The sequence below is a fragment of the Elephas maximus genome, chromosome 4 (assembly GCF_024166365.1).
Source record: "Elephas maximus indicus isolate mEleMax1 chromosome 4, mEleMax1 primary haplotype, whole genome shotgun sequence".
NCBI lineage: Eukaryota > Metazoa > Chordata > Mammalia > Proboscidea > Elephantidae > Elephas > Elephas maximus.
In genome coordinates, this window is record NC_064822.1 from 24,044,946 (window position 1) to 24,069,978 (window position 25,033).

A 25,033-nucleotide genomic window follows, 5' to 3' on the forward strand; every position below is an offset into this window, starting at 1 on the left:
TGGAGCCCACCTAGAGGCACCTTGGAAGGAAGGTCTGGTGATCTGCTTTCAAAAACAGCCACTGAATACCCTGTGGAGCACAGTTCTACTCTGACAAACGTGGCGCTGTCATGAGTCGGAATTGACTTGACAGCAACTGATTTTTATTAGCAGAGGGAGAAAACAGATTCCAGGGAGGAAGAAGGAGAATACACAAAGGCCTAGAGGCCTGTTTCTAGAACATTCTGTCTGCTGTGTTATACAGGTAAGTTTTTTTTTTCCTTGAGGGATTGCAAATCTTGTTGACATTTTATTTCTATTCCTTCACTGTCCCCACCGCCAACCCCAATATACCCATAATAGCAGCTTGGTTCTTTCAGATTTATACTCAAAACCATGCACCTGGCTCTGTACTGAATCATGAACTGGGCTCCTCAGAAAAGGACACAAATTACTTGTCTTCCCTATTTCCCTCCTCACTCCCCCATCCACCCTTCTGTTGTTGGGGGCAGCCTTTGTCCAACATCCTTTGTTTAAGATAATTAATTGCTTTTCCCCAGTGCCTGTTGGCTCCTTTCAGGGACTTCATGCAAATAAGGCTCCAGGTGGCCTGTCCTGATTTGCCAGAGTTCTCGGAGTGGGTAACACCCTATTAGGACAGTCACTACAAATAATATTAAGTGAGTCCAACCCCTTGGAGGTTTGGAGAAGTTAGTGGACTTGCACAAAAAATATCCAGTTAATGACAGAGCTGACTCACGTTCAGTGCTTTTGCTATATTACATTGTGCTGTCGTTCAAAATGTTTTCCACCTAAAGGAATTTTCTTCTCGGTATTTCAATTAACATAGTGTCCTCTTTTTAGAAGTCAGCTGGCATCTTGAATAAGAAACTTACCCAGTCTTTGAATTTGAGTTCACCCGTTCATTTATTAACACCCAACTTAGGGTATGGTACACAGCTATACCCTATTTTTAGGGTATGGTACACAGCTATAGGGTAAGACCAACATTGTCTCTATCCTCACTGAGCTTACAGTCCAGCAGAGAAGGCAGACAATTAAAATAAGTTCCAAAATGAGAGGAGTACCATGACAAGGAACCCCTGGGTGGTATGGATGCAGAAAGCAAAGGCAGCTTTGGGAAGGCTTTCTAGAGGAAGCTCCTGGTAAGTAGAGACCAAACAGATGGGTGGAATTAGCTAAGTAAAGGAATGGGTTGAGAGGTGAAAAAATGAGATAGGAAATGTAAAACAGCAGACATATGTAAAATTGTGTCATTAAAAATACAGCCTTCTTAGCCCTCCAATCTCTGTCCCAGTCTTCCATCAAGTTACCTACCTTGGCTCCTTTGACAGGACAACCTCCCTGTTACTGTTTGTGTAACTCTTGTTGTATGGATGTTTATTATATTGTTATCAGTGCATGCCTGGATCTGTGCTGCAGACAAGAGACATTTCTTCTGGATGTAGGAGTGGCTTGATTATTGTGGAAAAAGCTCTCTCAGACCAGATACTGGAGGTTAGAGGGGAAAGTGGGGATGGGGGATGGGGTAGAGAGTGGGATTTTGTTTCTCTTGCTTTTGATCTTGAAGAATGAAATACATATAAAAGTCAGGCAAGAGGTGTTTATAATAGTGCTTTTCAGACTTTTTGGATTGAGATCCACAGTATAAAATACATTTACCACTGCTGCCCAAAATATGCAATATTACTGAAACACTGTTTCCCAAAATTTGTGTTCTGGGGAAAATTATATGTGATACAGTCTGACAGTTTAGATTCTTATTAGTGTTTTTCAGGATGGCAATCCATCTGTGGGTCATGATACCAAAAAACCCCACTGCAGTCTAGTTGAAATTGAAATAGAAGCATCCACGAGAAGACAAGCTAGAAAACAGTGAAGATACTCATACATTTTGGTCAGTCTTTTGAAGCTAAAATGTACATATCTTGGATTTTCTAAGCCCCCCCCCCCCCTTCTTGCATTATTAGTCCTTGGTTTTATGAAACTCGATCAATAGTTCTGGGTTCTGGAGTATAGGTTCAAATCTTGACTCAGCTACTCAGCAGCTGAGTGACACTGGGCAAATGAATTACTCTCCTGTGCCCTACCTGCATCATACTTGCCTTGTGCGTAAAATGGGCATAACAGTAGACCTATCTCCGCCAGCTGCAAGGATTAAATGAGACAATGCAGTGCCCGACACAAAATAAACACTCAGTAAATATTAGTTATTATATTTTATTCTCCCTTATTTCCCCCTAGTATTAAGTACTCTTTTTTTTTTTTTTAAGGTTGAGCCTTTTTCAGTGTGCCAAGTAGGACCAAAGAAGAGGTATGTGTACTGAAGTTGAGGGTTCTGGAAGCCAGCTTGCTAGTGGCAGAAGTCAAAAGGAAAGAACCCCAAGGGGAAACTGAAACCCTGAGGGCTGAGTGGAGGTCCTTTCTCCTTCCAGTGCTAAGACTTGAAGGTTCAGAGTTTTATTTTCTTAAAGAAAGCAGTTTCCCCTTATAGTTTCTCTCTCCAATATCAATACAATTTTGATCCTCACTTCTCACTACTCATCTAGATCAAATTCCAGTTTGTTAAAGAAACTTGGCTGAATCTGACTGTGTATTTCCCACAAATTTCTACTTGATACTCCCTGAGGCCTCCCTACCCCCTGCTCAGTAGAAAAGGGTACCCTTTCCACTTGTCAATCTTTTGTTCACCACATTATTTTTCTCCTACATCTAGCAATACGGGTGTTTTTTAAATATTTGGAATATCAAGAGAAAAAAAAAAGCTGAAAAATAAGCTAAGAAGGATATATTCTGTGATAACATCTTTTGATAATATAAATTATTTATTTTAGAGGCCAATTATTCTATATTAAATACATTAATGTATTATAGTGTATACTTCTTAACCACTTCCCACCCCAAAAAATGAAAGGTGACATTTACCTGTGGGACTCCTCTATAAACCAAATCACACCAAACCCACTGCCTTCGAGTAGATTCTGACTCATAGCGACCCTATAGGACAGAGTAGAACTGCCCCACAGAGGTTCCAAGGAGCGCCTGGTGGATTTGAACCACCAACCTTTTGGTTAGCAACTGTAGCACTTTACCACTATGCCACCAGGGTTTCCGATACCTCTATAGGTATATCGAAATCAGATTTTTAAAAAAAGTCTCCAATTTTGGCATGATATACAGAAAACATTCTATAAGGACGTGAATAACGAAATTAACAATTTTAAGGTTTGAGATTGTCCTTTTGCAACAAAAACATAAATACAACTAATTAAAAAATACATAAAAGTTTTTTTAAAAAGTGCTGATTTAGAAAAATTCTGCTCCACAGAACCTCATAACTGTTAAAATCATCATACACAGGCTTTATAAATTTTCTTAGATCATTTGATAATTAAAACCTTATACGGCACTGAGATAAAATGTACAAATATTATCCAAATCAGAAACTTTGAAAACTTTAATTACTTAAGTAGATTTTCCCTGAGCAATACTTATTTTTAACCAGTTCAGGTCTCAAGAGTTAAACACTATCTAACATTCCCCGTCGTTACTCTTTCCTCTGAAAATACTACAGTATTTTCAACGAGAGTGTAAACAAGCCATTGTTTCAAGTTTTATTTACACTGGAGCTATATGGCAAAATGCCATGTCTCACCCGGCCATCTGTCGTGGATCCAAATAAGTTTTTAAAAGTAATCCTTGCTATTTTCAACACTTCCTCCTTGGAGTCTATTTTTTTCCATAGTCTGTTTTTCCCATTCTTTAAGTTCTTTTCCCCAAGACAGATTTGTCCGAGCCACGCTTTTTACCATAATGTGTATTTCTCTTTCCTGCTTGGAAGCGTAATGTAAGAATCTCCCAAATCAGAAATAACCAGTTAGTATTTTGTCAGCTTCTCGATCTTCATTTTTTCTTCTACCAAGCCATCTTTCAACCAGAGCTCGGTGGTTTGTTAAAGGACGAGAAAAAGGAGACTTGGGACTGGGCGCGTTTAGGCTCTCAGTTGTGTGGGGCGGGGCTGGAAAGTTTACACTAGCGTGTGCACATATTTATACAGATCACCTCCTGTTAACTTCAACAGAGGTGAACAGTGGTCTGTAAGTGGCTTCGTCGAGCTGAAAGGGGAAGCCCAGTAGGTACGCGAGAGGCTAAAATTGCAAAGGAAAAAGAGGGAGGAAGAGCCTGAACGGGGCGGGTTAGGTGGTAGCCGGCGGGAGCAACCAGCCGGAGCCGGAAGGGCGGTGTCCCGGGGGCGGGGCCGGACCGCGGCGGGGGCGGGGCCGGGTGAAGCGGGGGCGGGGCTGGGTCGGAGCGAGGGCTTGTGAGAGAGCTGACCCCGCCAGGCTAAGGCCCCTGAGGCACATCAGAATAAATAGTTGTGTTTCTACACGTGGAGCACTTTTAACGAACACGTGAGGGAAAACAATGTGGAAAAACTACTTCACAATCGTGGCGTCCTACTCCAAATGCCGGGGTGACAGCTCGTTTGCTATGTTCCGGGGTTCTTCTCCCTATCCCTGGCTACACGCTCTGGGCGAAACTGGCGCAAAGCAGTCCCCACCTTAGGAGTCCTGAAGGGCGAATCCCTTCGGGAGGCGGAAACAGAGGCCCTCTGCGCCTGCGCCTAAAGCCCAAAAGGCAGGGGGCGGCCTGACGATAACAGGGCGTCTCTCCCGGCCTTCGCGTTGGGGGTGGAGCTATGGGGGCCCAGCGGTCCAGCGACCCGCGGCCTGACCTCCGCGTACGCCGGGTCCCGTGACGTCACCCCGCCGTGACGCGCAGCGGTAGGAAAACTGTAAGTTTCCGTGTCTCTTTGCAGCTCTCTGGGTCTGCTGGGCTCGCCCGGCCGCCTGCAACCCTGGTGGTGCGGTGGCTGTGGGGGACGTTTAAGCCGTGGGAGATCAGGGGAACAGTCGAAAGCCGAGAAGGAGGCAGGTGCCCCTCAGAGCGGGAGCGCGCCCTCCAGGGGTGGGAGGGCTCAGAGCTGCGGGAAGATGAGGTCGCGCCCTGCCGGGAGACAGGGCTTCTAGGAGCTGGCAGACGAGGCCGTGGAAGGGCGAGAGTCAGTGGGATAGTGTGTTTTTTTTGTTCCATGATTAATAGACTTAGATTCTTTTTCTTCATCTCTTCAGCCCTGGAGTTTGACACGTTAAGTCCGAGGTGAAGGATTCCTTCAGAGACTAGGAATCCTATAACAGGGCGTCCTTGGGGATCCTGAAAGTGACCAAATCACTGAGGACAAGTTAAAGATGTCCACTTGCTGCCTCAGTTTCCTTTTTGTGTAAAATGAAGGTAAAGCAGACTTTGGCCTTCCTAATTGTTCGCACAGGGTCAGGAACATATGAGCACGTGAGATAACACAAGGTTATAAATGTGCCAGGAGAAAGCTTATAAAAACAGTTTATTTTGGAATGTTTGGCGGTCAGTGGCCATTGGGCGAAGGCCTTGTAGGTAGGGTTCCCCTCTCCCCCCCAGATTTTGTCCAGTCCCCGCCCCCTCCCCAATCTGATCATGGACAACACCTGAGCCTGTCCTCACTGAACTTGATTGAACAACGTTCAAGAAAGAGTTGATATCAGTATCACAAAGTTCTTGGTAACTACGATGTCCCCCTTGTCTGGGTTGTGCAGAAAAGCTTTTTAGCATGCTTGAACCAGCATATTCAACACAGATGCACTGTGAGTTTTAGGGATTGTTGCTCTACTGAACTGAAATATCCAGTCATCACATCTGACTACTTGAGTTTTTTGGTTAACTTTTGTCAAGGGTTAGAACGTTACTGAGTTAGTATTATACTGTAATACTTCTGAAACTCTAGAACAGAGATTTATCAGGAACTTTGAAAAATCTTGTGCATACCTCAAGATGTATTTAGTCAGGAGTCTGAGAGATCGCTTTCCTGTAAATTCAGTTTAACGGTATAACATCCTTCTGTCCTAGTGAAAGGAGCCTTGGAGTAAGAAAGTTGGGGTTCTGATTTTAGTTCTACCAGTTATAAGCTTCGTGCCCAAAGAGAAGTCATTCACACTTGAAGCTTTCTTTTCTTATCTCTAAAGTGGGAGATGATGGTATATCTACTGTTGCTTTTTCAAGAATCAAATGAGAAAATGAAAGGCTGTGTAAGTATGGTATTGTTACTGAGAAATTCGCATCAGTCTCCTGGCCTGGACAAGAGATATGTACACTTACAAGTTAAGCTCTGGGACAGAAATAGAGCCATGAACAGGTCAAAATCTTAACCGAATGGAGCTCAAAGACAACAAAAAATAAGTGTATAATGTAATTTCAGATAGTTAGTTATAAGTGCAATGAAGTGAATGAAGATAAGAGAATGACAGTGAGGGAGTAAGGCAGGTTGTTTCAGATAGGGTCTCTCAGGGAAGGCCATTCTAGGAGGTGACAATTGAAGCTGTTAAACGGAGACGAAGAGCCATGCAGCTATCTGGGGTAAGAACATTTTAGGCAGGAGGAATAATAATAATGGCAGTAAACACATATATAGAGCTTACTATACGTGAGACACTGTTCTAAACACTAAATTTCTACTAATATCTCCATTTTTATAGGTGAGGAAAGTGACACACGAAAAGGTTAAGCATTTGCACAGTGTTAACACAGCTAAAACATGGTAGAGACAGTATTTGAATTCAGGCAATCTCACTTCTGAGTCCACTCTCCAAAGAACTATACTGTCCTTCCCTCACAGCAGCAGCAGTGAGGAATAGTGCTCTAAGGTGGAGACAAGTCTGAAGTGGTCAAGGCACAGCGAGGGGAAAGTGTTTAGAGCATAGTGAGCACTGGGACATGATGTTGAGGGGCCAGGCAGTGGCCAGGCCGTGGGGGTCCTTGTAGTCAATGATGAAGTTTGATGGAAAGATGCTAGAAGTCGTGGATCAAGGGAACAGCAGCTTATTTAAGTTTTACAGTATGGAGAGTTAATTATGGAGTTATGGGGGGGAGTGTCGTGAAAATGGGAAGATAGGAGTCTATTGCTGTACCCTTGGGGAGAGACGATGGTGGCTCAGACCAGGGGAGGTAATTGTGGAGGTGATAAGTGGTTGAATTCGTGATATACTCTGAAAGTAGAGCTGACAGGACTTGTTGAGGGTGTGAGGAAATGGAGATATAATGACTTCTTAGGTTTTAGGCTGAAACAACTGGAAGAATAGTGGTGCCATTTATTGAGATGAGGGACAGGAGAACAAGGTTTGTGAGGAAAGTCAGGAGTTCTGTTTTGGACATGTTACGTTTTAGATGCCTGTTAGATATAGTAATAATTGTCGTTAGGTGCCGTCATGTCGGTTCTGATTCATAGCAACACTGTGTACAACAGAATGAAACTGCCTAGTCCTGCGCCATCCTCACAGTCATTGATGTGTTTGAGCCCATTGTTGCAGCTGCTGTGTCAGTCTGTGTCATTGATGGTCTTCCTCTTTTTCGCTGACCCTCTACTTTACCAAGCATGATGTTCTTCTCCAGGGACTGGTCCCTCCTGATAACATGCCTAAAATTTGTGAGGTATAGTCTCACCATCCTTGATTCTAAGGAGCATTCTCATCATACTTCTTCCAAGACAGAGTTGTTTGTTCTAATGGTAGTAATCGTAGTAGTGGTAATAGTAATAATAGTAAGCACCAAACTAGTTACTAACAAGTTGATTCTGTCTCCTGTGGATCCCCTGTGTTGCAAAGTAAAACTGCTCAGTAGGGTTTTCATGACTGACCTTTCAGAAGCAGATCATCAGGCCTTTCTTCTGAGGTGCCTCTGGGTGGGTTTGAACTGCCAACCTTTTGCTTAGTAGTCAATCAGTTAACCGTTTTGCCAACCAGTGACTCCAGTAGTAGGCACAATGTACGCGTAAATTTGTGCCAGGTAAGGTTTTAAGCACTTTTACGTGTATTGATTGATTTAATTCCTCTAACAATTATATGTGCTAGGAACCATTATTGTCCCTGTTTAACAGATGAGAAAACAAGGCACAGGAAGGTTAAAGATAACCTGCCCAAAGTCACGCAGCTTGTGTGTGAATGATGGAGCTGGGATTTGAATGTAAGCAGTATGACTGGACTCCATGGAGCTAATCCCTGTAACTGCTTCCAAGTTGACATGTCGAGTTGGATATATGAATATGGAATTCAGGGGAATGGGAAGGGTTGGAGCTACAAATTTATATTTCTGAAGAGAAAGCCTGCTTTTGTTCCTCATCTGAGCCTTGGTTGGCAGTGGGAGAAAAGACACAGGCAGTAGGGCTGTGCTGACTGGCCTTCGTTAGTTGATTCTGTTCATGCAGCCCATGTTCTTCCACTGGCCTCCGATTGTAGCTTCTATTAGAGTGTGGTTAGGCACTTGTCTATCTTTAGTACCTAACCCAGTGTCTGCCCTGTGTTAGACCATGGAGATGACTTTATATGCAGGGTATTTGTTTGGACTTTAGGAGTTCAGAGATGAATAAAACATAATTTTCTCGCTGGAAGAGCCAAGTATGAGGAGAAACCTGTGGGAATAGAACTAGAGTAGACTAAATGCATAAATGCGTGCTGAATAGTTCATTCTGATCACTTCCTCCACCCCCCATGACTTGAGAGTTGGGGCATGAAGAGGTCAAAAGAGCAAAAGAATGCCTAAACAATTGCAGGATGAATTTGAGGCTCTCTAAGGGTCCTTTTCTATGAAAGGATTACTCAAAATCTTGAATATTTTAGTATATTTGCATTAGTTTTATTTGGCAATGACATAGTTCTTATCAAATAAAATAAATTCTGATATTTGAATATCATTGCGGAGTGATGATTTTTTTTTCCATTTCTATTACCTCAGTGTTGACAAGACTCACTATTGAAATAAGGGAGTTGGCTTGAAATGTTGCAGCTTGCATAATAGAGGGCGATGGAGGGCTTGTGAAGTATTCAGGCAGCTTTCCACTTGGTTTAAATAGACCAGGCCAAACAGTGCTCCACACATTAGATTAAAGTTTGAGTTTCCCAGCTTATCATCTCTTTAAAATTTATGTGTGTATGTGTGTGTGTGTGTGTGTGTGTGTGTGTGTATGTGGCCCTGGTGGCCCAGCTCACTGCTAACCAAAAGGTTGGCAGTTCGAATCCACCATTCGCTCCTTAGAAATCCTATGGGGACAGTTCAACTCTTCCTGTAGGGTCACTATGAGTTGGAATTGACTAGACAGCAGTGGGTTTGGCTTTTGTTTATACATGCGTACAATGTAATGTATATTTTTTGTTTAGGAAGGGAATCTGGTAATACATGTTGTAGCATATAGTTTGCATCTCTTAAATATGCAACATTTTAGAGTATAGAGACTAGAACAATACACACGCACACAAAGATGCCTTATCCTGTAGATCTCTATCTAGGTATACCGTAACTTCCACACAATCATTAACAATTTTATTGCTTACTAATACGAGTATTTCAAGTTTGAGCCATTAAAAGATTGTAAGTAATTGCACTGTTGTAGATTTCATGGTTAATTTCAGATTTTTTTTTCCCTTTTACAATGTAAAATTATCTTTTGTTCAATTTGTTTTTAAGCTTTCAGTGGGCGTGTTGACCCAGATAACCAAGGTCACCGTCACTGGAAGCAGGAACCATCCACAAACATAAACACAGAGATGTGCCATTCCATTTTGCAGTCTTCAAAATTCTAAATCTGTGTGTCCATAAATTTAATGGAGTTGAAATAATTTCTGTTTTTCACAATTACAGTTAGCTTTCCTAAGAAAACCAGATACCCATATATGGTATGAAGTAAAATTGCTTATTAAGTGGCCTGTTGATTGCTCAGATTTTTAAGTGTAAGCTCGGCAAGGACAGGTTGATGGTTATTTAATTGCCTTGGGTATTTCCTAGCAGAGCAGGAAGAAAACAGTAAATTCTCCTATTTGAAGACAACAGAAGCCACTCATTCTAGCATTGATCATATGAAATATGTTGTTGCTGTTATTAGGTGCTGTTGAGTCACTTTCAACTCATAGCAACCCCATGTGATACAGTAGAATTCCCCCATAGAGTTTTCTAGGTTTAATCTTTGCAGGTCTATGTACAGGAACCGGTACATAGACCAAGAGGCAGCCTTTTGAACAGAAAAAAGGAATACTACATGGTTTAAAATCAGGAAAGGTGTGCATCAGGGTTGTGTCCTTTCACCATACTTATTCAATCTGTATGCTGAGCAAGTAATCTGAGAAGCTGGACTGTGTGAGGAAGAACGTGGCATCAGGATTGGAGGAAGACTCATTAACAACCTCTGATATGCAGATGACAGAATCTTTGCTTGCTGAGAGTGAAGAGGACTTGAAGCACTTACTGATGAAGATTAAAGACTACAACGTTCAGTATGGATTACACCTTAACATAAAGAAAATAAAAATTCTCACAACTGGACCAATAAGCATCATGATAAATGGAGAAAGTATTGAAGTTGTCAAGGATCTTGTTTCACCTGGATCCACAATCAATGCCCATGGAAGCAGCAGTCAAGAAATTAAATGATGTATTGTATTGGGGAAATTTGCTACAAAAGACCTCTTTAAAGTGTTAAAAAGCAAAGATGTCACTTTAAGGACTAGGGTGCACCTGATGCAAGCAATGGTATTTTCAGTCACCTTCTGAGCATGCGAAAGTTAGACAGTGAATAAGGAAGGCCAGAGAAAAATTGATGCCTTTGAATTACTGTGTTGGCAAAGAATATTGAATATACCGTGGACTACCAGAAAAAGGAACAAACCTGTCTTGAAAGAAGTACAGCCAGAATGCTCCTTAGAAGTGAGGATGGCGAGACTTAGTCTCACATACTTTGGACATGTTACCAAGAGGGACCAGTCCCTGGAAAAGAACATCATGCTTGGTAAAGTAGCGGGTCAGTGAAAAAGAAGAAGGCCCTCAACTAGGTGGGTTGACACAGTGGCTGCAACGATGGGCTCAAGCGTAGCAGCGATTGTGAGGATGGCGTGGGAGTGGGCAGTGTTTCGTTGTGTTGTACATAGGGTTGTAGTGAGTTGGAACTGACTTGATGGCACCTAACAACAACAATCTTTACAGGAGCAGATTGCAGGTCTTCCTTGGAGCTGCTTGGAAGGTTTGAACCACCAACCTTTTGGTTAGCAGCCTAATGAACTCTTGTGCCACCAGGGCTCCTTATATGAAATAACACCCTAGATAACCTATAAAATTAAAAGTCCTTTTCAAATGTATATTTCCACAAGCAAATTTTAAAACTTTAGGAGTATTAGTTTAAATATGGAAATATTGTTGAAACAGTGTTTCATGTGGAAACCATGTGTCTAGCCCAGTGATAGTACATACTGGACATTTAAGTATGTTTCTTAAAATTATACTTCTTGTAATTATTTTCATTTTTGTATATTACCTTTGATTCACATGTCTTATATATTTACAGCAATAGCTGAGTGCAAGTTTGTATACTTTTACAAAACATCATAAATGTGTAAGTATATCTAGTTGAAATAATACAATATGTAGGTGCTGCTTAATTTTGATTACTTTCACAGTTGATTTCTTGGAAATTAAAATCTTGAAACTTGATTTTTTTTTTTGCACTCAAACGCCGTTCGTTGTTAGGTGCTGTTGAATTGTAACCCTGTGTACAACAGAATGAAACACTGCCAGGTCTGTCACCATCCTCACAGTCGTTGCTACATTTGAGCCCGTTGTTGCAGCCACTGCATCAGTCTGTCTTCTTGAGGGTCTTCCTCTTTTTCGCTGACCCTGTACTTTACCAAGCGTGATATCCTTCTCCAAGGTCTGGTCTCTCTTGATAACACGTCTAAAGTGAGTAAGACGAGGTCTCGCCATCCTCTGTTCTTCCAAGACAGGTTTGTTCCTTCTTCTCACAGTCCATGGTATATTCATACCTAAACACTGATAACTAATAATTAGTAGTCATCTTGGTGGAGACTAAAACTTCAGTGAACCTGGTTAACCAAGGTACCACCTCAAAAGAATACCTAAGAGGAAAATTCTTAGAATCAAGCAAAAATAGCACGTTGATGGATGGGATAATTTAACCATAACTACCTACCATGGCTATAATTCCTTTTAAAATGTTACGTCTTGCAGGTGGTATTCTTGTACTTGGTTCTTCCACTGCAGAACTGTTCTATTTCAGTCTGCATTGTAAGCCACCAATCAATGGAGATAAATGTGACATAAACACTGGAATATCGTATTTAGCTCAGTAGTTCTCAGCTGGGGATGATTTTGGTGTCCGTTCCCTCTCGCATGGGGACATTTGGCAATATTTGCTGATGTTTTTCGTTGTCACAACTGGGGTGGGGGGGCCGCTACTGACATCTAGTAGGTAGAGGCCAAGGATGTTGTTAAACATCCTGCAGTGCACAGGACAAGCCCCTACAATAAGGAATTATCTTGTTAAAAAACGTCAGTAGTACCCAGGTTGAGAAACCCTGCAATAAATAACTTTTTTTTTTTTAATTAACTTTTATTGAGCTTCAAGTGAACGTTTACAAATCAAGTCAAACTGTCACATACAAGTTTATATACACCTTACTCCGTACTCCCACTTGCTCTCCCTTTAATGAGTCAGTCCTTCCAGTCTCTCGTGACAATTTTGCCAGCTTCCAACTCTCTCTATCCTCCCATCCCCCCTCCAGACAGGAAATGCCAACACAGTCTCAAGTGTCCACCTGATACCAATAGCTCACTCTTCATCAGCATCTCTCTCCTACCGACTGTCCAGTCCCTTTCATGTCTGCTGAGTTATTTTCGGGAATGGTTCCTGTCCTGGGCCAACAGAAGGTTTGGGGACCATGACCGCCGGGATTCCTCTAGTCTCAGTCAGACCATTAAGTATGGTCTTTTTGTGAGAATTTGGGGTCTGCATCCCACTGATCTCCTGCTCCCTCAGGGGTTCTCTGTTGTGCTCCCTGTCAGGGCAGTCCTCGGTTGTGGCCGGGCACCAACTAGTTCTTCTGGTCTCAGGATGATGTAGGTCTCTGGTTCATGTGGCCCTTTCTGTCTCTTGGGCTCTTAGTTATCGTGTGACCTTGGTGTTCTTCATTCTCCTTTGATCCAGGTGGGTTGAGACCAATTGATGCATCTTAGATGGCCGCTTGTTAGCATTTAAGGCCCCAGACGCCACATTTCAAAGTGGGATGCAGAATGTTTTCATAATAGAATTATTTTGCCAATTGACTTAGAAGTCCCCTTAAACCATGGTCCCCAAACCCCCGCCCTTGCCCCGCTGACCTTTGAAGCATTCAGTTTATCCCGGAAACTTCTTTGCTTTTGGTCCAGTCCAGTTGAGCTGACCTTCCATGTATTGAGTATTGTCCTTCCCTTCACCTAAAGCAGTTCTTATCTACTAACTAATCAGTAAAAAACCCTCTCCCACCCTCCCTCCCTCCCCGCCTCGTAACCACAAAAGTATGTGTTCTTCTCACTTTATACTATTTCTCAAGATCTTATAATAGTGGTCTTATACAATATTTGTCCTTTTGCCTCTGACTAATTTCGCTCAGCATAATACCTTCCAGGTTCCTCCATGTTATGAAATGTTTCACAGATTCGTCACTGTTCTTTATCGATGCGTAGTATTCCATTGCATGAATATACAACAATTTATTTACCCATTCATCCATTGATGGACACCTTGGTTGCTTCCACCTTTTTGCTATTGTAAACAGAGCTGCAGTAAACATGGGTGTGCATATATCTGTTTGTGTGAAGGCTCTTATTTCTCCAGGGTATATTCCGAGGAGTGGGATTTCTGGGTTGTATGGTAGTTCTATTTCTAACTGTTTAAGATAACGCCAGATAGATTTCCAAAGTGGTTTTACCATTTTACGTTCCCACCAGCAGTGTATAAGAGTTCCAATCTCTCCACAGCCTCTCCAACATTTATTATTTTGTGTTTTTTGGATTAATGTCAGCCTTGTTGGAGTGAGATGGAATCTCATCGTAGTTTTAATTTGCATTTCTCTAATGGCTAATGATCGAGAGCATTTTCTCATGTGTCTGTTAAACTGCCTGAATATCTTCTTTAGTGAAGTGTGTGTTCATATCATTTGCCCACTTCTTGCCTGGGTTGTTTGTCTTTTTGTGGTTGAGTTTTGACAGAATCATGTAGATTTTGGAGATCAGGCGCTGGTCGGAGATGTCATAGCTGAAAATTCTTTCCCAATCTGTGGTCTTTTTACTCTTTTGGTGAAGTCTTTAGATGAGCATAGGTGTTTGATTTTTAGGAGCTCCCAGTTATCTGGGTTCTCTTCGTCATTTTTGGTAATGTTTTGTATTCTGTTTATGCCTTGTATTAGGGCTCCTAGGGTTGTCCCTATTTTTTCTTCCATGATCTTTATCGTTTTAGTCTTTGTGTTTAGGTCTTTGATCCACTTGGAGTTAGTTTTTGTGCATGGTGTGAGGTATGGGTCCTGTTTCATTTTTTTGCAAATGGAGATCCAGTTATGCCAGCACCATTTGTTAAAAAGACTATCTTTTCCCCAAATAACTGACACTGGGCCTTTGTCAAATATCAGCTGCTCATATGTGGATGGATTTATATCTGGGTTCTCAATTCTGTTCCATTGGTCTATGTGTCTGTTGTTGTACCAGTATCAGGCTGTTTTGACTACTGTGGCTGTATAATAGGTTCTGAAATCAGGTCGAGTGAGGCCTCCCACTTTCTTCTTCTTTTTCAGTAATGCTTTGCTTATCCGAGGCTTCTTTCCCTTCCATATGAAGTTGGTGATTTGTTTCTCCATCACGTTAAAAAATGTCATTGGAATTTGGATCGTAAGTGCATCGTATGTATAGATGGCTTTTGGTAGAATAGACATTTTTACTATGTTAATTCTTCCTATCCATGAGCAAGGTGTGTTTTTCCACTTAAGTATGTCCTTTTTAGTTTCTTGTAGTAGTTATTTGTAGTTTTCTTTGTATAGGTCTTTTACATCTTGGGTAAGATTTATTCCTAAGTATTTTATCTTCTTGGGGGCTACTGTGAATGGTATTGATTTGGTTATTTCCTCTTCGATGTTCTTTTTGTTGATGTAGAGGAATCCAAGTGATTTTTGTATGTTTATCCTAGGACCTGAGACTCTGCCAAACTCTTCTATTAGTTTCAGTAGTTTTCTGGAGGATTCCTTAGGGTTTTCTGTGTATAAGATCATGTCATCTGCAAATAGAGATAATTTTACTTCCTCCTTGCCAGTCCGGATGCCCTTTATTTCTTTGTCTAGCCTAATTGCTCTGGCTAGAACCTCTAGCACAATGTTGAATAAGAGCAATGATAAAGGGCATCCTTGTCTGGTTCCCGTTCTCAAGGGAAATGCTTTCAGGCTCTCTCCATTTAGAGTGATGTTGGCTGTTGGATTGCTCTGGCTAGAACCTCTAGCACAATGTTGAATAAGAGCAATGATAAAGGGCATCCTTGTCTGGTTCCCGTTCTCAAGGGAAATGCTTTCAGGCTCTCTCCATTTAGAGTGATGTTGGCTGTTGGCTTTGTATAGATGCCCTTTATTATGCTGAGGAATTTTCCTTCAATTCCTATTTTGATGAGTGTTTTTATTATAAATGGGTGTTGGACTTTGTCAAATGCCTTTTCTGCATCAATTGATAAGATCATGTGGTTTTTGTCTTTTGTTTTATTTATATGGTGGATTACATTAATGGTTTTTCTAATATTAAACCAGCCTTGCATACCTGGTATAAATCCCACTTGGTCATGGTGGATTAATTTTTTGATATGTTGTTGAATTCTGTTGGCTAGAATTTTGTTGAGGATTTTTGAATCTATGTTCATGAGGGATATAGGTCTGTAATTTTCTTTTTTTGTGATGTCTTTACCTGGTTTTGGTATCAGGGAGATCGTGGCTTCATAGAATGAGTTAGGTAGTATTCCGTCATTTTCTATGCTTTGAAATACCTTTAGTAGTAGCGGTATTAACTCTTCTCTGAAAGTTTGGTAGAACTCTGCAGTAAAGCCATCTGGGCACTTTTTTTTTTTTTTTTAAGTGTGTTAGTAATTGAGGTGGTAGTAGCTAGGCAAACACCTGGCTTGAACAAAAAAATGTGTTGAGCTGCTTTTAGTTCACTGGAGAGCTGAACTGAACAAATTTGGTCATTTATTGTGTGGAAAATAATTCCTGTCACTAAAAGCCTTGAATTTTTTTGGTTGCCAGCATACTTCGCTTTTTTTTTTGTTGTTGTTAGTTTGTTTTTAGCTATTAAATTTTTTTCTCATTAAAATTGATTTGGACGTTAATCATGCATTGTAATGGATTTGCAAGTATGAATCTCCTTCATTTTTGTACATATTGAATTAATTATCTCACAGTTACGTGATTATTTATACCTTTCAAAAAATTTATTTGCAATGTTCATATGTGATTGTAACAAATACCCCATGAAAGGGTAGGTATGCATTGCCCTTACTATTTGACAGATGGGGGAACAGAGCAGGTTAGTGGCAGAAATAAATCTAGTACTTGGAAGTCTTCATGCTAATATACTTTTCAGGTTGCTATTCATTGGTATCCCATTTAATCTTCCCAGCAGTTCTATGAGATAAGTTTACCATTCCCATTTTACAGAGGAGGAAACTAGTTAAGAAAGATTACATAAATAAAGTCCCCAGAGTCTCTCAATTGACAGTGTAGTTTTGACTGTTTAAGAGAGCTATGCTGCCTCTCCAAGTAATCATCTCCAGTAAATAAATTTGACAATCTCTGGATAAATTTGTTAAGTCTGTGCCTACCCTAAGTAGGTCTCTTGATACCTAGTCTAATATTCATGCTTCCACTTGAATCAGTTACCTAGTAATTCAGTGTTTTTAGATTCTAGTCTGATCTAACTTGAATAGAAACCTTACTGAGTTTTAGTAGGCCATGAGGTATCACTAGTTGCTATTTAGAATTTATTTTTTGAGCACGCTAAGTTCAAAAGCGGTCCAAAGAGATGGTTCTCAGCTGCATTTGAGTGAGGCAGCTACTTTGCAAGATTTACTTTGCCAGTCTATAAATAGGAATTTATATTTGGGATAGGACTCCCATTCATTCTCATTTTCTAATTAAGATCCATATTACCCTCTTTCCCCATCTTCTGTGTCATGGTTTTTTTCCGTGTTGATATAAACCTCAGGCTGACTAGCAACAACAACGACAAAATAACATTACAGTTAACATTTTATTTTCCCTTCTGAAACATTTAGAGTTCGTCCTTTTCTAAATGAGCACGTGATTTCTGTGAGGTGGTAGGAACTGGTGATACATTATTTTCAAGATTAGGAAATTTAAGAGGAATTTATCAGTTTACCAAAGGAGATCAATTTCAAAGATAGAATTTAGGTTTTCAGATCAGACAAAACCAAGCCACACTATCATTTTTTCCATTATATCAAAGAATATCTGCATAAATATTTGACCAGTTACCATTTTGTTTGAAGATTATCTGATGATACTCAGTTCTCGGTGCAGATTCTATTAGTTGAAAATTTTTAGCGTTTCGTAAAATACATCCATTGGCTGTATTTGGATCATTGAGAATATGAAATGGTGGGTCTGGAATTGAGAGAGGAAGGAAAAAAGACAGTTACGTTAATGCAATTGGGTGAGAAAGATTAGAGTTGTATTTAAAACAGGGAAGATTTAAAAAAAATGAATTATTATAACAAAAATAATTTTCTTATCTCCATGAAAAAAATGCTACTACCCAAAATAACCATAATATATATTGTGTTATTTAGAAAAGAGACCACCACTCAAATACAGCTGAAACAAAGCTGAATTTAATACTTCTAAGCAAGAGAGAGCTATGCTTGTAGAACACAGCCGTCCAAGCAAGGCAGAGATGATATTATATAGGGTTTTGAGGAAGCATGGACTTTAAGGATTGGCTAATTTTCAAAGGTGAGACTTTTAGAAATTGGCTGACTTTAAACTTGTCGTGTAGGGACTGGCTACCACAGAGAAGCCAGGATAATGAAGCACGGCAGTTACTGATTGGTTGATTTTCTTAGAAGAGTATTTAAATCGAAATGTTGAGTACAGTTTAGGGATTGATTGATTGGGGCAGATTTAAAACCGGCTCTGTGGTCACTTGTTCACAGCTTGGGACAGGAGCCAAAGAACAATCTTTTCCTTCCTTGAAGTTGGAGAATATTCTTCATATTTATGTCAAACATATTAATGTTAGCAGCTGTGCTAGTATACTATAGTTTTGATTTTGCTTTTCTTCTGAAACTTAAAAAAAAATATGGGTGCAGTGAATATGATTCATTCTGTACCTGCCAGTCTTGGGATTGTGTGCTATTTGGAAGCCAAGCATCTCCAAGGATTATTATGTTGTTGTTGTTAGGTGCCGTCAAGTCCGTTCTGACTCATAGCAACCCTATGCACAACAGAACGAAACGCTGCCCGGTCCCGCGTCATCCTTACAATCGTTACGCTTGAGCTCATTAGTGCAGCTGCTGTGTCAGTCCACCTCGTTGAGGGTCTTCCTCTTTTCCATTTACCCTGTACTTTGCCAAGCATGATGTCCTTCTCCAGGGACGGATCCCTTCTGAAAACATGTCCAAAGTATGTAAGACACAGTCACGCCATCCTTGTTTCTAAGGAGCATTCTGGTTGTTATATGTAGTTTAAAACTATATATCTATACTATATAGTTTAAAAACTATATACATTATATACAGATTAAAAAGTTAGCATATGTTATTTATGGAAATATTTTAAGGCTTTAAGCATTGTGGTGAAAGCTGTGTAACTTTTATGTCTGTTTTTCTCATGGGAGTGTGTTGTAGCACGTGCATGTCAAAATTAGTCTTGATGGATGCTGAATTATGGATCTAAACGTTTGTTGTTTTCGCTGTTGTTAGGGATACATCTAGAAGTGATTATATTTTTGAAAGTCAACTAGCAGTTTTATTCTTATAAACATCTTAGGTTTAATGATTATGCTGCATGTCTTTTATATGACAAGGTAGGCTGAATTATGTTAGTATCTGTGAATTATTTTACCAAAATTATTATATCATAGTACAATTTGTATAAAGTATTTTAATAGTTTAATATTTATTTATAACATTTGTATTCTTTAGAATGAAATGAAGAGCTACAGTTTATGACTATTTACTGGACCTGTGCCAAAAAGTAGGTATTTTTCTAATTTGATCCCTTACAGTAATAAATTTTTCCCCCCACGTTTCTGTCAGTTTGTCGTACCATGGGGAGTTTTGTGTTGCTGTGATGCTGGAAGCTATGCCACTGGTATTCAGATACCAGCAGGGTCACCCATGGAGGACAGGTTTCAGCTGAGCTTCAAGACTAAGACAGACTAGGAAGAAGCACCCAGCAGTCTACTTCTGAAAAGCATCAGCCAGTGAAAACCTTATGAATAGCAGTGGAACATTGTCTGATATAGTGCTGGAAGATGAGCCCCCAGGTTGGAAGGGACTCAAAAGACGGCTGGGGAAGAGCTGCCTCCTCAATGTAGAGTCAACCTTAATGACGTGGATGGAGTAAAGCTTTCGGGACCTTCATTCGCTGATGTGGCATGACTCAAAATGAGAAGAAACAGCTGCAAGCATCCATTAATAATCGGAACCTGGAATGTATGAAGTATGAATTTAGGAAAATTGGAAATCATCAAAAATGAAATGGAATGCATAAACATCGATATCCTAGGCATTAGTGAGCTGAAATGGACTGGTATTGGCCATTTTGAATCAGACAATCATATAGTCTACTATGCTGAGAATGACAACTTGAAGAGGAATGGTGTTGCGTTCATTGTCAAAAAGAACGTTTCAAGGTCTATCCTGAAGTACAGTGCTGTCAGTGATAGGATAGTATCCATACGCCTACAAGGAAGACCAGTTAATATGACTATTATTCAAATTTACGCACCAACCACTAGGGCCAAAGGTGAAGAAATAGAAGATTTTTATCAGCTGTTACAGTCTGAAATTGATTGAACATTCAGTCAAGATGCACTGATAATTACTGGCGATTGGAATGAGAAAGTTGGAAACAAAGAAGGATCCGTAGTTGGAAAATACGGCCTTGGTGATAGAAACAATGCTGGAGATCGAATGATAGAATTTTGTAAGACCAACAACTTCTTCATTGCAAATACCTTCTTTCACCAACATGAACGGCAACTATACACATGGACCTCGCCAGATGGGACACACAGAAATCAAATTGACTACGTCTGTGGAAAGAGACAATGGCAAAGCTCAATATCATCAGTCAGAACAAGGCCAGGGGCCAACTGTGGAACAGACCATCAATTGCTCATATGTAAGTTCAAGCTGAAACTGAAGAAAATCAGAGCAAGTCCACAAGAGCCAAAATATGACCTTTAGTATATCCCACCTGAATTGAGACCATCTGAAGAATAGATTTGATGCGTTGAACACTAGTGACCAAAGACCAAACGAGTTGTGGAATGACATCAAGGACATCATCCATGAAGAAAGCAAGAGGTCACTGAAAAGACAGGAAAAAAAAGACCATGGTGGATGTCAGAGGAGATTCTGAAACTTGCTCTTGAGTGTTGAGCAGCTAAAGCAAAAGGAAGAATTGATGAAGTAAAAAGCAGAAGATCTCAAAGGGCGGCTCGAGAAGACAAAGTAAAGTATTATAATGACATGTGCAAAGAGCTGGAGATGGAAAACCAAAAGGGAAGAACACGCTTGGCGTTTCTCAAGCTGAAAGAACTGAAGAAAAAATTCAAGCCTTGAGTTGCAATAGTGAAGGATTCTATGGGGGAAAATATTAAACAACGCAGGAAGCATCAAAAGAAGGTGGAAGGAATACAGAGAGTCATTATATCAAAAAGAATTAGTCGATATTGAACGATTTCAAGAGGTGGCTTATGATCAGGGACCGATGATACTGAGGGAAGAAGTCCAAGCTGCTCTGAAGGTATTGGCAAAACACAAGGCTCCAGGAATTGATGGAATATCAGTTGAGATGTTTCAACAAACAGATGCAGTGCTGGAGGTGCTCACTCATCTATGCCAAGAAATCTGGAAGACAGCTTCCTGGCCAACTGACTGGAAGAGATCCATATTTATGCCTGTTCCCAAGAAAGGTGATCCAACCAAATGTGGAAATTATAGAACAATATCATTAATATCACACACAAGCAATTTTGCTGAAGATCATTCAAAAACAGCTGCAGCAGTATATCGACAGGGAACTACCAGAAATTCAGGCTGGTTTCAGAAGAGGACGTGGAACCAGGCATATCATTGCTGATGTCAGATGGATCCTGGCTGAAAGCAGAGAATATGAGAAGGGTGTTTACCTGTGTTTTATTGACTATGCAATGGCATTCGACTGTGTGGATCATAACAAACTATGGATAACACTGCGAAGAATGGGAATTCCAGAACACTTAATTGTGCTCATGAGGAACCTTTCCATAGATCAAGAGGCAGTTGTTTGGACAGAACAAGGGGATACTGATTGGTTTAAACTCAGGAAAGGTGTGCGTCAGGGTTGTATTCTTTCACCATACCTATTTACTCTGTATGCTGAACAAATAGTAGGAGAAGCTGGGCTATATGAAGAAGAATGGGACATCAGGATTGGAGGAAGACTCATTAACAACCTGTATTTTGCAGATGACACAACCTTAATTGCTGAAAGTGAAGAGGACTTGAAGGACTTACTAATGAAGATCAACGACCACAGCCTTCAGTATGGATTACACCTCAACATAAAGAAAACAAAAATCCTCACAACTGGACCAATGAGCAACATCATGATAAACGGAGAAAAGATTGAAGTTGTCAAGGATTTCATTTTACTTGGATCCACAATCAACAGCCATGGAAGCAGCAGTCAAGAAATCAAAAGACGCATTGCATTGGGCAAATCTGCTGCACAGGACCTCTTCAAAGTGTTGAAGAGCAAAGATGTCACCCTGAAGACTAAGGTGCGCCTGACCCAAGCCATGGTATTTTCAGTCACATCATATGCATGTGAAAGCTGGACAATGAATAGGGAAGACCGAAGAAGAGGTGACGCCTTTGAATTGTGGTGTTGGCGAAGAATATTGAATATACCAGGGACTGCCAAAAGAATGAACAAATCTGTCTTGGAAGAGGTGCAGCCAGAATGCTCCTTAGAGGCAAGGATGACGAGACTGCGTCTTACATACTTTGGACATGTTGTCAGGAGGGATCAGTTCCTGGGGAAGGACATCATGCTTGGCAGAGTACAGGATCAGTGGAAAGGAGGAAGACCCTGAACAAGGTGGATTGACATAGTGGCTGCAACAGTGAGCTCAAGCATCAGAACGATTGTAAGGATGACGCAGGACCGGGCAGTGTTTCGTTCTGTTGTGCATAGGGAGTCGGAATTGACCCGATGGCACCTAACAACAACAACAACAGTAATTTTTTAGTTTTTTTAACCAATGAAAATGTTAATACAAGCTCAGAGGGGATTGTTCATCGTAGAAGTTAGAGAAAACAAAATGAGTTTTTGGTGTAATTCCCTTTTTTGGTATTGAAATTTTATTTTAAAATATCATGTCTTCTGTATTTACGTATGATGTAAGGTATATAAGCCCGGGTTCTCTAGAGAAGGAAAACCCGTAAAGCGTATGAATATATACAGAGAGAGATTTAAATCAAGGAAGTGGCTCACACTGTTGTAGAGGTTGGAAAGTCCCAAGTCCGTGGGTCAGGATAGAAGCTTCTCCTGATTCACATAGCCACATAGGCTGGTGAACTCAAGATTGGCAGGGCAAAGAGCAGAGCTCTTGCTCATAGGCTGTGAAGATCAATGAATCCCAAGATGGGCAGGCAAGACAGCAGGTAAGCTGCTAGCCCAAGTCCCAAGAACCAGAGGTCAGGGGAGCAGGAGCCAGCTGCAGCACAAGCAGAAACCCACGAGCCTTTCCAGAGGGTCCATATGCTCAAGGAAGCTCCCTTTCAACTGATGGGCTACTTACAGCAGATCCCATTATGGAAGTGATCATATTATATCAAATCTCATCATGGAAATGATCACAACGTTGTATGACTTGGAAACTACATCATAACTGCCAAACCACTGAGAATCACGGCTGAGCCAAGTTGGCACACAGCCTTAACCATCACAGAAGGTCATTACATTTAAAATGGAATCGATCTTTTATGTTCATACGCAGCACCTATTTCATTAACCTGCGACTTTTGTGTCATACGTCTGCCCTCCAGGTAGAATTACCCAGTGGTACAGCTGTGTTTAGAAGTCCCTGGGTGATGCAAACGGTTAACATCCTCGGTGGCCAACCAAAAGGTTGGAGGTTCTAGCTCACCCAGAGGTGCTTCAGAAGAAAGGCCTGGGGATTATTTATATAAAGCATTTTTATGTGAAAGCTCTTTGAAAATGCAAGCCTCTCCAATTTTTGTTTCCAGTCCAGAATTCTGACCTCTTGAGGAGGTTAATCTTAACCCAGTATTAAAATTCATACAGTGGTATTGTTTATGGAAGAGTTATTGCTAAATGACCAAATGATATTCAAACCTTTTTTCCTTCAACATTTAATTTTTCTAATGACGCTACTAAGTAGATTTTCTAGGAAAACGTTGGCTTTGATGCCTAAATACTGTCGTTGGGACCATTCTGAATATCGTTATGGGAGTATCTACAATGTGAAATAATGGATTTGAAATGTGTTTCTTTGCTGTGCGTATGCAGTGAATGTTAATTGCTGTGGAGTTTATTCCAAGTAACGGTGACACCACGTATATCAGAGTAGAACTCTGCTTCATAGGGTTTTCAACACTATGACCTTTTGGAAGTAGATCGACAGGCCTGTCTTCTGAAGAGCCTCCCGCACCTAACTGTTTGCAACACTCAGGAACTCCTGTGTAGTGAATGTTGTTGATTAAGTCAATTCCAATGCATAGCGACCCTATGTGACAGAATAGAACTGCCCCATAGGGCTTCCTAGACTGTAATCTTTACAGAAGCAGACTGCCAAGTCTCTTCTGCTGGCGGGTAGGAATTGCCGACCTTTCAGTTAGCAGCCGAGAGCTTAGTCATTGCGCCACCAGGGTTTTTTATGCAGTGACTGGTAGGACTTTCAGACTGCTAACCAAAAGGCCAGCAGTTTGAATCCAGCAGCTGCTTCTTGGAAACCCTATGGGCAGTTCTATTCTGTCCTATAGGGCTGTTATGAGTCGGAATCGACTCAATGGCGACGGGTTTTTAGTAGGGCTTTTATTGCCTAAGATGCAGTCTAAAAAGAATCACTAGTTAAACTTGTGTACCAGCATGAAAACCCAAGAGTCATATGCTCTTTAAAAAGCCTTATTTTCTGGTCTGCTAATTTAATGGGTGTAAAATGGTATCCAGTCGTTTTAATTTGCATTTCTTTGATTTTTTTTTTTTTTTTTTTTGATTACTGGTGAGGCTGAGCTTCTCTTCATTTACTTGTTAGCCTGTAGGCTAACATTTACCAGATTTAGCAAATAAAAATACAGGATACCTTATTAAATTTGAATTTCAGATGAACAGTAGAACTGCCCTGTAGGGTTTCCAAGGCTGTAAATCTTTATGGAAGCAGACTGCTACATCTTTTTCTCACAGAGCGGTTGGTGGGTTCAAACTGCTGACCTTTTGGTTAGCAGCTGAATGCTTAACCACTGCACCACCAGAGTGCCATAAGCAATGAATACCTTTTTAGTATAAGTATGTACCATGCAATATTTGGGATATGCTTATACTAAAAAATTATTCATTGTTAATCAAAATTCAAATTTAATGGCATCATATATTTAACGTCTTATTTCACCTTACGTGAATTTTCTCTTATCAAAATTTTAATTGCATTTCCTGTCTTTTTGTTGTTTTTCAAGAGTTCTTTGCATACACTAGGTATTAATGCCTTGTCTTCTTGAGATGTTGCAAACATAGCCTTCCAGCCAATTGCCTGTTATCTTTGTCTGCAGTGTCCTTTGTTGAACAACAGTCCTTAATTGTGCGGGAGTCAATTCTCTGTGTTTATGTGTTTTGGATCTTGTTTAAGAAATCTTTTA

The 25,033-nt window shown here is 40.6% G+C and overlaps 1 protein-coding gene across 9 annotated transcripts in view; it reads left to right on the forward strand.

The window, feature by feature from the left end:
- Positions 1 to 4,389: 4,389 nt before the first annotated feature.
- ZNF438 (zinc finger protein 438) overlaps positions 4,390 to 25,033 on the forward strand; it is a 215,092-nt gene continuing 194,448 nt past the window's right edge. For 6 of the 9 annotated variants that reach the window (XM_049881701.1, XM_049881707.1, XM_049881712.1 and 3 more), the window contains exon 1: positions 4,390 to 4,795. The gene's annotated coding sequence lies outside the window, so the exon portion shown is untranslated. Of the gene's footprint in view, positions 4,796 to 13,443; positions 18,567 to 19,087; positions 19,140 to 25,033 lie in introns of those variants that run through there. The other 3 variants (XM_049881703.1, XM_049881704.1, XM_049881705.1) reach the window with 2 other exon arrangements.